Genomic DNA, 12,080 nt, shown 5'->3' with positions numbered 1-12,080 from the left:
TGGCTTTCAAGATAATCAGGAAGATGAAGTTGAAAGTGAAAAGGATAGGAAGAGATCAGGGCCCACACTCAAAGGTCATACACTCACACTTACAAACAAATGGTGAGCTTCCAAACAAACCCCAGTTAAGGGCTGGGTAGAATCCTGAATTTCTTTCCTCTGTTCAAAACAGCTCCACAGGTATCTGAAACCAAGTGGAGCGATACCCAGGAGTGCCACAAAGCAGTCACCACATGTGCCCATCACAGCTGATGGTGGCAACTAACCCATGCAGAGTACCGAAATGAGCCAGGCTCTGTCTGCCCTCTCTTGTTAGTCACCCAGTTAATCCTGGCAACAGTTCTAGGTTCTCTGCATTTCCAGAGTGCAGGTCCTCCAGTAACCACTGAAATGCTTTCTCGGGAGTTGTCAACTCCTTACAAACATTTCTCCGTACTTGGCGCAGACCACAGTGACACCAGAGACAGGCTTCCCTGGACCCCCGCCCTGGTAGTGGCCGTGTCACTTCACTCAGGCCCAGGAAGAAGGCAGGCTGTGGTCTTCCACTGGGGAGCAACACCGAAAGGATTTCTGACGTGGGTGAACTCTTGGATCACCGTGCCCAGTCTCACGGAGTCTGCAGCAGATGCAATAAGGGCTTTGGCACTGGGAAGTGGAGCTCACCCATCTGCCAAGCCCAAGGTCAGGCTCCCCTCCTTTACACCATCCTTGGGGACTTCCTCCCATCCCCAGCAGAACGCCACTGAGAATGGACCTGATGGTGCCAAGAGGGCGATTTTCCCCCAAGTCCTCTGAAATATGTTGCCACGATTTGTAACAGGAAGCCGAGTGAGGAGCACAAAGTTGCTTCCAAAGGTCAGATGATGGGCCACATCCCTGGTGGGCGTGATGAGCCCCTGAACCAAAGGTTCTGCGACCAGCACCTTTGCCTCTCTGCCCCGGCCTTCTGAGCATGTGCTCCGCAGACACTTGTGCACCAGGCAGCCAGCCACTCTCTCCTGTACTCCCGCAGCCCCAGCAGAGCTGCCACATGCACCTTCCACTCACCAGGTGGAATCTACCTTTTATCCTGTGCAGCAGGCTGCAGAACGCGCCCCTCCACTCCCTCCGTGTGGGGCTGCAAGGGGTCGGGTCCACCACCAACGCTGCCTTTATGGAGAACCCTGCACTTGTCCTAAACCTGAAACCCCTGCATTGCTGGGTCGAGGAAGACTGGAGGTGGCGCCTGATACAATGACTTCTTTTCATTTGGGCCCGTAACCAGTGGTGGGATGGCTAGATTGAATGGTAGCTCTGCTTTTAAAAGCTCATTGAGAAATCTGCATGCTGTTTACCATACAGGTCGTACGAATTTACATTCCTGCCAAGGGTGTATAAGCATTCCCTTTTCTCCTCATCCACACCAATATCAATCATTTATTGATTTTTCATAATGGTCCTTCTGACTAGGCTAAGGTTGGTATCGCATTATGGTTTTAATTTGCGTTCCGTAATGACTAGTGATGTTGAGCTTTTTTTTTTCATATGTTTGCTGGCCGTTTGTATATCTTTTGCCTGTTCATGTCATCCCCCCACTTTTTAATAGGATTATTTATTTTTTCTTGCTGATTTGTGTTTCTTGTAGATTCTGGGTTAGTCCTTTGTTGGATGGACAGTTTCCAAATATATTCTCCCATTCTGTAGGTTGTTTCTTTACTCTGTCAATTATTTCTTTTGCTCTGCTTTTCAGTTTAGTTAAGTCCCATTTATTTATTTTTGTTTATGTTACAGTTGCTTTCGGGGTCTTAGTCAAATATTCTTTGCCTAGGCCAATGTCCAGAAGATTTTTTCCTGGTTTTACTTCTAGAATCTTTATGGTTTCATGTCTCACATTTAAGTCTTTAATGCATCTTGAGTTAATTTTTATATATGGTGACAGATAAGGATCCAATTTTATTCTTTGGCATGTGGCCGTCTTATTTTCCTAGCACCTTTTATTGAATAGGATGTTCATTCCTCAGTATATGTTTTTGTCTGCTTTGTTGAAAATCAGTTAATCGTAAGTATTTGCCTTCATTTCTGGGGTCTCTATTCTGTTCCTCTGGTCTGTATGTCTACATTTATTCCAGTACCATGTTAGTGTGCCAGCAGATGTTATAACGGACTGTGTTGGTTGACCTTGGGCCGGAAGGTGGCACTTGCAGGAGAGAGCCAGCTGTCATGGTGCTGGGATTTATGCTTAGCCTTTGTTACCCAGGGGAAGTATTCAGCTGATGGGAAGTGACATGGAAGTCTAAAAAGTCCCTGTTCCAGTTCTGCTACTAGGACAGGTAGAGGGGCAAAGCCAGGTGTGGGCTGGGTCAGGAAAGTCCATACTCTTCCTCTCCAAGTGTGGGTGTAAGCAGAAGCTGCAATGGTGGTCAGTGGACAGTTCCCTGACCGCTGGGATAATGTTCCAGGGAGGAGAACGCCCTCTGCTCCATGAGAGTCTGTACATGGAGAGAGGGGTAGAAAGTGGCAGGTCAGTTCCCATGTCCTTGACACAGAAGGTCTTACACATGCAGACTTCTGCTGGCAAAAACCTACAGCAGCCAGCTAAGTCCCAGGCAGTCTAGGCTCAGAACACAAACCTGCCCCAGGCCACAAGACTTCCCACTGGAGACTGAAACTGGAACAGTAGCTCTGAGGCCACACCCCTTGATTTGACATGTGAAACAGCAGTACCCAGGTCCCATGACCCTGGCACAAGAATGCTTCCTTGATGCCCCTTGGTTCGGGCCTTCGGGGGTTCATCCTCTGCTCAATACTAGATCAAATACAAATCTTAGTTGGTCAGCTTCTTCCTCAGTTGGGGGCTTCTTCCAGTGCATGCCTACTGCCTGGGTTACTTCGCTGATTTCTTCAAGATATTCTATGAATTAGGGTCAAGAATATCTTCCTTCTGTTGCTGCTGGGGTCTGGGAGTGCACACGCAGCACATCCAGGTGCCACTCTTACTTTCATGCTCCCCACCTCTGTTAAGTCAGCTCCATCGCTGGGCAGGGTTCAGGCGCTTCCCTGTGACCTGGATTGCCTGGTTCCCTAGTGGGAATGTATCAAGGAGAGAGTCTCCCCCTTTTGCACTCTCAAGGCTCAGTTGCCCATCTGACACGTAGTGCAAGTTGCTGCCTGCTGCTTCTTTCAAAGTATCCAGAGGTTCTTTCACTCTTTTTGTTGAGTTCCTGTGTTTGTTGGATACAAATTCACAGTGTGAATCTCTAGACACTATTTTGCTCTTTCTAAGCAGGTGAGGCACACTAACAAAGCCTCCAATCTGCCATCTTGAAAAACAAAAAACAAAACAAAAGAAATGCTCTACTTTATGAGCAGAGGTCTACCAAAAGTTATCTGGAACATTCATCCTGGACATATCTATTCTTCTCCAATAATCGTTATATTTATGCAATCATTTTTATGTCAGTATGCAAACATGGATATTTATTTTACTCTTTACTTCTACTACTTCATTTATTTGTTTAAATTGTTGCAATGTTGACTATTGGAAGTTCTTTCAGTTGGATCATCTGTCGTTTTGAAACACCACCATAACTGAGCTTTGCTGTTGTTATGTGGTTGGTTAGTTGCTTGCACTGTTTGGCATTTTACTTTTTCTGGCACTACTAGGTGCTTATGCTAATTGTGTGGATTTCCTCACAAGCCTGGTATTAACCATTTTTTTTTTTACAGAGCCCTAGTTATTTTATTGGAAAATTGAATTAGAAATGGAGATCGGGCCCTTGGCATATTCATTGCTCCTGGGGCATCTGTTGATTCATGACCTTGTGTGCAGAGCAGATACATCTATGTATACTGATTCACACACACACACACACACACGCGCGCGCGCACACAAATGTTTTATCATGTATCTGTATCTTTAAGTTAAACATGAATTCCTTCCTCATAACGCTCCAGCACCCCATGATCTAATCCAGTACCACATGAATCAGCACCCCTATTCCCGCTTACTTGTGTGTAGCCTACCACGCTAACAATGATAAAGATGGTTCTGTTATTTAATCACATAATCCAAAGACTTGTATAAGCATATTCAGAATTAGAAATGTACATGGCCGTGAGAAAGAACTTTACCAACTGAAGATTTTATGGATAAATCTTTACCCTTTAGACTCAGAATATCCACTGACTTGCTACGTTACTTGGGTCAGCTGCTTTTCCCCCCTCCATTCAGTGAGGTGATTTCACTGATGTGTTATTTAATTCTTTTATGTGTATAGCCCCGTGCTATCTGCTACCTGCTGTATAAGGTGTTTAATTTGTATATTGTAAGTTCACTTTTTGTATTATAAAGTTATTTAGGATTTGTAAAATACAATAATGTATTTATCGTTACTGTATGATACCAGAGTAATTTCACTGCCCAGAGCGAATCTGCTGTACCTCACCAGTTTGACCTGCCTCTCTTCCAAGCTCCTAGTAAATACCATTTTATTATCTCTCTGCTTTTTCACATTCCAGAGTGTCACATCACCAAAATCTCACAAAGTATTTTGCCTTTTTAAATTTACCTTTTTTTCACAATATACCCGTTAGATTTGTGAAGTGTATCTCATGGTTGCTTAGAGTTGCATTTTCTTAATGACAAAAGACTTAGGCCCCATATCATGTGCTTACTAGACATGAATATAGTATCTCTGGATACATGTCTATTCAGATAGTTTACCAATTTGATTGTGATACTTGCCTTTTTATTTTGAGTTGTAAAATATTTTGTATGTTATGGATAATAGCTCCTTCTATGTGATTGTGAATATTTCTATTCTTTGCATTATCTTTTTACTTTTAATGATGTACTTTGAATCCCATAAGATTTTAATTCTTATAAAGTTAATATATTCATGTTTATTTATTTTTGTTGGGCTTTAAGTATCATATCTTAGAAATTATAGGAGTTATTGTTTAACTTTAGACCCATATTACGTTTTTATATATTATCTACTATGGATTTGGTCTATTTAGAGCTTACATTTGGATATATGATTATTTTGAGCTAATTATGTATATGGTGTGAGTGAGAATTTCAACTTGCTTGTGGATATTCAATTGTCTTAGCAGCATTTGTTACAAATGTATTTTTCCGTATTGAATTGGCTTGGCAACCTTACAAAATCATTTGACTCTAAAGGTAAAGATTAATTTATGGATGTTCAATTCTACTATATTTCTTTGATCTGTATGTCCATGTTTATACTATTTTTGAGCCTTTAAATTAAATTATGATGATACTGAGTTTTTCATGGATGCCCTTTAAGATAAAGAAACTTTCCTCATAGGCTTAATTTGTTGTATATTGTTATCAAAAATGGATTTTGGATTTATCCGGTGCCTTTGCTGCATCCTTTGAGATGATCATATGGCTTTTGTTTTTTATTTTATTCTTAGAGGGCATGACACTAATTATTTTGTAAGTTGAACCAAATTTGCATTCCTGAGACAAATACTCTTGGTGATGGTGTGTAATTCTTTTTCCATTTGCTGATTTGTATTGCTAGCATCTTGTTGAAGACCTTTGTACTTTATTTATAAAATATATTGATCTTAATTTTTCTTCCGTAAAATGTCTTGCTTTTGTTGTAATATCAGTATAAAGTAACTAAGAGTATACATCAGGAAGTGATCTCTGCTTGTACTGTTGTTTCCGTTTTTATGAAGATTTTGTGATAGATTGTTATTAATTATTTTCAGGTTTGGAATAGTTCACCAGTGAAGTCATCTCAACAAGCACAGGGCCTTCACTCCTAACAACAATCACATGAATTTGGAAGGGGATCCTTCCCCAGCTGAACCTTCTTCGCTTGAGACCTGATCCTTGGCCATCATCTGCATCTGGATTCATGATACAGAGAAACTGTGAGTGAGAGCCACTTAGTATGTGAGAATTTATTTCGCAGCAATAAATAATACGCCTGACAGTAAATGCAATGTGGTATCCTGGGCAGAAAAAATGACATTACTTAAAAACCCAGTAAAATATGGAAAAAGCCTATATTTCAATAAACGGTTTTGTGCCAACTATTTTTTAGGGCTTATCATTGCATGTAACTCAAGGATATATAAAGCTTTCTGTGCATATTTCTGTGTATTTAAATTATTTCATAGAAAAGTATTTTTGAAAAAAAATATTAAATGTGATATTAAAAGAATTCCAAAGCACAAACAGAATACCTTCAGCTCAGGAGATGAAAGGACATGTAAAGAGAGAATAGCAAAGCACTTTTCCATATCGATTTACCAACTCGAACACAGGTACACCTGCTTCAGGAAGATTCTCCCCAAGTTCCAGAGACTCGTCCTCTTTCATCTTCTTCATCATATTCTGCATTTTTCAGTCACCAGTTTTAGCATCAGTAACCACTTTTTCAAAGACAGATGCCTGTGACTCACGTGTGTCAAAAAGCCCCATTTTCAGATATTATTTAACAGGACTCCCACAAACAGACCAGAATTTATGCAGAGCTTGCAGTGAGGAGTGCCTTAATGCCAACATGACTATGTTGACAACACATCCTCTTGTGAGTGAAGCATTCACACAGAATGAGTTGCTGAAACTCAATAACATATGTTTACTGTACAAGTAAGGCAATAATATAGTGCTCTAAAATTATTCTGGGGACATAGGGGACATTCGTCTAAGATTTATGAGATGTGAGCAACCAAGAGAGCGTGAACACTGGTGTTTTACAAGTACTCCAGATCAGTAGATGGGCATTTGATTTTCCAGTGAGGGTGGCTTTCAGGGTCTCGTGGCTTCAATACTGTACACACAGAAGTTCAGTGACAGATCTTGGTTAAAATAACAACAAGAATTAACAACCCCTCATCTATTATATTGCAGCCTGGCAATTTAACTTAACTTAGTTTCACTGGATATAAATAGGAACTTAATTTAATTTAATTTCACTGCATATCAATAACTTAATTTAAAGAACTTCACTGCATAAAAATAGCAACCCTATACTCCATGCAAACTAGAATGGCAGTGGAATTTATGTAGTGAAGAAAGTGACAAATTATTTTCCAAATTTAAAGGAAATTTAAGGTTTTATAGGGAAACAAATAGAGGTAAAAATATTTTTAATCCTTCTTTTTCTGACAATTGTGTTCTGCTCTTATAAATAGAATGCTCTGCTTTCATTATTTTATAATATAGTGAGTTCATCAGGCACATGTATGAAAATTGTATAGTAAAGGAAGGTTTGTGTCCACTTGGTTGGTTCATTCGACTTAGACACATCATTTACTTTATCTCAAATGGTTATTTTTTAAGCCTTGGTTTTGTACAACATGTAAAGGCATCAGTCTTTGTGCAATATTAAGTCTTCATTCAAGTAACTTTTCTTTGTGTCTCTGCTTTGTTTCTGCATTGCTTCTGTACTTCTGCGCACCGTATTTCAGTGAGTAATGATGACAATGGCAGCCATGCTGTCTCCCATTCTTACCACCGGATGTGAAGAAATTCTAGATGCGATCCAGCCAATCTGTACTCGACTCTCAGTTCCATCTTCTCAACTCACAGTGTCTTCCAAAGTCCATGCCACACCACAGCCTGGAAAATCTCCCAAAGCAGTGTCTTGAGGCAATGGTAGAGCTCATGTCACAGCATGGTATGTCTCAGGTATCACTGTCCTTCCTTGTTTGATATAGTCTCTCTTACAAACCATTGTTCCATACACTTTGCCCCTTTTGTGGTTGTGTATACATGTGGTATGGCATGTCTTAACCTCACAGTGAGGGTATAAGCATAGAGTTTTGCATATCTAGAGGTGTGGATCATTGGGAAGCATCTTAGAATCTACCTGCCATATCAGGTCCTGTCTAACCTGTATCAGTTTGTGGGTCTTCACTTATTTTTTTGACCTTGATCCTAGTGAAAAGAACTTGTCAGGTGTTCCATAGGATGTATCACAATATGGATTCGTTATATTTTTTCATCATTTGACTAAGATTAAACATTAATTTATTCACATATTTATCTAATATTGAAGACAAAAATCGTGAACAACATATTATTTAGAAATACAAATTTAGAAAATAATAAAGAAGAATGAGGCTGAGCACGGTGGCTCATGCCTATAATCCCAGCAATTTGGGAAGCTGAGGTGGGTGGATCACTTGAGGCCAGGAGTTTGAGCCCAGCCTAACTAACATGATGAAACCCTATCTCTACTAAAAATACAAAAATTAGCTGGGTGTGCTGGAACACACCTGAATGTTTCTTATATTCTGTGTAATAGTCTCCTAACAGTTATATGACTTGGGAATATCTTCTTCCATTATTTCAGTTGTCTTGATGGTGCACTTTGCATCTTAAAAGGTATTGATCCATGTGAAGTTCAGGGCATCTATTTTTTTTCTGTCACTTGCACTTTTGTGTCACATGTTAGAATCTATTGTTTCACATAAGGCCATGAAAACCTATTCCCGTGTTCTCTTCTGTGGGATTTTTAGTTTTAGCTCTTACAGCTACCCACGTATTCTATTTTGAGTCAAATACATATATGGTAAAGGAAAGAGTTAAACTTCCATGTGGATATCCCTTTCTCCCAGGAACATTTGTTGAAAAACTATTTTTTCCTCTCTAATCAAATTTTCAACCTTGAAAATAAGTTTGCCCTATATATAAAGATGGATTTTGGCGTGCTCAACTCCATTCTGTTGGCTTGTATGTCTTTCCTTACGTTATGTGAGTTTTCCGTGGATGCTGTTTGTAGGTTTAGCAAGTTTTCTTCTATGCCTAACTTTCCCAGAGCTTTTATCATGAATGGGTTTGGAATTTGTCAAATACCTATTCTGCGTCTTTAGAGGTGACCATGAGTGTTTTTAACAAAATTCTATTACTATAGTTTATAACACCAGTTCTTTTTGTAGGTTTAACCAAACTTACATTGCAAGGATAAATCGTTTTGTGTTTAGTGTATAATCCTTTTTATATGTTACTAGTTAATTTTGATAGTACTTCCTTGATACTTTTTACCTATTTCATATTGGTCTGTAATTTTCCTTTCTGGAAATGTCTTTGTCTAGCTGTGGTGTCAGGGAACACTGGCTTCATACAGTGCATTGGGAAAGGTTCTCTACTCGTCTGATTTTATTGATTGTTATTAATGCTGAAAGGCTTTGAATAACACAGCAGTGAAGTCATCTTGACTTGGACAGAAATTGAATCCTTACAAGAATTCTAGGAGCTTGGAAGGGGATCCTTCCCCAGGTGAGCCTTCCCTTGAACTCTCTGCCAGGTATCCGACCCAGAGAAACTGTAAGTACTATGTAGGGCTGTGTTTTAAAGTCTAAACTCTGTAGTCATATGTTATACAACAACCAATTGGTAATATGCCTGACAGTAAATGTAATGTGGTATCTTCGATTAGATCCTTGAACAGAAAAATGACATTAGTGGAAAACCTGGTAAAATATGAAGAAAATCTATTTCAGTTAATAGTTTTGTACCACCGTCAATTTCTGAGTTTTCATAAATATGCTATGGTGATATAAGGTGTTCACATTTCAGGAAGCTGTAGGATATATGAAACTCTATTATCTTTACTACTTTCTGTAAACCTAAAACTATGATAAAAACATTTCTTAAAATGTAATATTCAGGTACCAAAAAATAAAACAACAATAAGAGAGACAGATTTAAACCACTATAAAGCCACAGATCAGAGGATGAATGGAGATGTGGGGATACTATGGCAAAATAGCTTGCCTTATTATACCCCATTCCTACACAGGGCACCTGCTTCAGAAGGACACCGTCACGCTCCAGGGACACTCATCCATTTTCTTCTTCCAATCACACCATTATCCATTTATCAGTTCCTGTGTTCGTAACCACTTTTCCAAGGAAAGATACCTTTCTCACATATGTTAGAAGGCCCTGTTCGCAGGCACTTTCTGGCAGTGTCTTTGTAGGATCTCAGTATAAAGACATTTTAGAAGACACGACTTCCAGACATTAGAAGAGAAGATTGAGAAGCACCAGTGATGGGGAACATATATATTTCTGCATTAAGCGTGTTTTCTTAGTACAAATTCCTTTTTTTCCCAAGTTTTGCAAGAATACGATGCCTTAAGCCTTTGAGAAAACACTGTGATAATTCAGTTTTCTTCATCATGCAGACTCCATCACGAATTTATGCGACCACACATTCTCTTGACACGTCATGGATCTATATTGTCCTTTGATACATTAATCTGTTCTCACGATGCTAATAAAGACATACCTAAGACTGGGTAATTTATAAAGGAAAGAGGTTTAATTGACTCACAGTTTCACATGGTCAGGGAGGCCTCACCATCATGGCAGAAGGCGAATGAGGAGCAAAGTCACATCCTACAAGTGGCAGACAGGAGAACTTGTGCAGGGGAACTCCCATTTATAAAACCATCAAATCCTGTGAGACTTATTTACTACCATGAGAAGAGTATGGGGAAAACTGTTCCCATGATTCCATTTTCTTTACCTGGCCCTGCCCTTGACACATGGGGATTATTACAATTTCAGGTGAGATTTGGGTGGGGACACAATGAAACCATTTCAAGTGACAAGCCCAAAAGCCACAGAGTAGACATTATCATGGAAGAAAGTTAACTAGATATGAAAAAAGTTTATAATCATGGAGCTGTAGGTTAATTCCTGCTCAAAAAGATGTGGAAATGAACCTTTAGACATCAGATGTATGAAGGTGAGGCATGTTAGTGATACAGAGTGTGTCTTGCAGAGGTGGAAATAGCCTAATAGAAAAAAGGAATGAATAGCAAGTAGAACATACCCCAGCCCACCTTCCTGTGATCTAAGAGATGGACACAAGCTGAGTGCTGACTGCAAATGTGCTGGCTAAACAAAGATCACCACAGCAGGGGGACTATCCCCTCTTCCTCAACACAACTCCCTGTTCACAGGCCACACCACTTTATAGAGGAGCACCAGGGATGTTCCAGAAGCCATGCCCACAAAGCATACTAAGCCATGGGACTGCATACTACGCTCCCAAGGACATCTGCAAAGTCAAGACTCTTGCGTTTTCAGACCGTGATCATGGGCTACATTCTCCATACCATATTCATAGCTTCAGCGAGAAAACAAACTCCTGGGTCCTGGAGACCTAGAGTGAGAGACACAGCTGACCTTGACCATATTTCTCAGTTCTGAGAAGTTTGTAGCAGTAATTCAGGTGCTATTATTTGGGGCATTTATAATTCAGTAAACCTTCTTACGCCTCTAATCTTACAATTTACCTCATAGGAAAGGACAGTTTCATTTAAATTGGCGATTTTAAGTCATGGAGGTTTGCTCTTTTTATTTCATTATAACAGGAGTTTCTATAAAGTAAGTAACTTGTACATTCCCATTTTCTTCTGCATTTCAATGCACACATCTGGTCTATTATGATGTGTACTGTGAAGATCATCCATGACTAAATTTTTGAGGAAAAAAAAAATCACCAAGTGGCAGGCCAGGAAGGAGAGAGAAGTAGATTGTAGAAGGGCAGACTCATCTCTAGGTGGCAAGAGGGTCGATGAGCTCTGAGTGCTCAGGGTTAAGACTGGAAAAGTGATAGACATGAAACTCTGCTACCATGATGTCCCAGGCACAGAGGACACAGTGCTGAGCACTAAGCTTGCAAACATTACTATGGTAGCCTGGAAAATATGATTTGTACTGAGTCTGGATTGGCCACCAGAATTCTCAGAAAGATGGCACTGAAAACACCCCATCATCTGACCATGTCCTTAGGCAAGAACCGAATGCTGTCTCCGCCCTCTAGTCTGAATAAAGGGTGTATGACTCCTCTAGTTGAGATAAGGGCTTCCTGTTCACTCAATTGAGCCCTAGTAGAAGCTGAAACTCTCAGTGCCAATATGCTCAACATTCTAAATTATACACTATGTGAGTTTCTTGTTCATTCAGTGCACTCTTTGGGGAACACCAAAGCCTGTTTCATTTTCTAAGTATCAGCAAGTGGAGCTGACGAGTAACAAGTGATCAGAGCAGAGCATTCCATGAAAACCAGAATGCACATGCATCTCCATTCCCTGCT

The 12,080-nt window shown here is 40.0% G+C and overlaps 1 long non-coding RNA gene across 1 annotated transcript in view; it reads left to right on the top strand.

The window, feature by feature from the left end:
• LOC114675737 (uncharacterized) overlaps positions 1-9,655 on the top strand; it is a 28,837-nt gene extending 19,182 nt beyond the window's left edge. Inside the window, exons 3-4 of the long non-coding RNA XR_013395465.1 lie at positions 5,725-5,889; positions 7,435-9,655. This is a non-coding gene — a long non-coding RNA (uncharacterized LOC114675737). The remainder of the gene's footprint in view (positions 1-5,724; positions 5,890-7,434) is intronic.
• Positions 9,656-12,080: the final 2,425 nt, after the last annotated feature.

Source organism: Macaca mulatta, chromosome 7 (assembly GCF_049350105.2).
Source record: "Macaca mulatta isolate MMU2019108-1 chromosome 7, T2T-MMU8v2.0, whole genome shotgun sequence".
NCBI lineage: Eukaryota > Metazoa > Chordata > Mammalia > Primates > Cercopithecidae > Macaca > Macaca mulatta.
The sequence above is the reverse complement of the archived record's forward strand: the minus strand, read 5'-3'. Positions and strand labels throughout refer to the sequence as shown.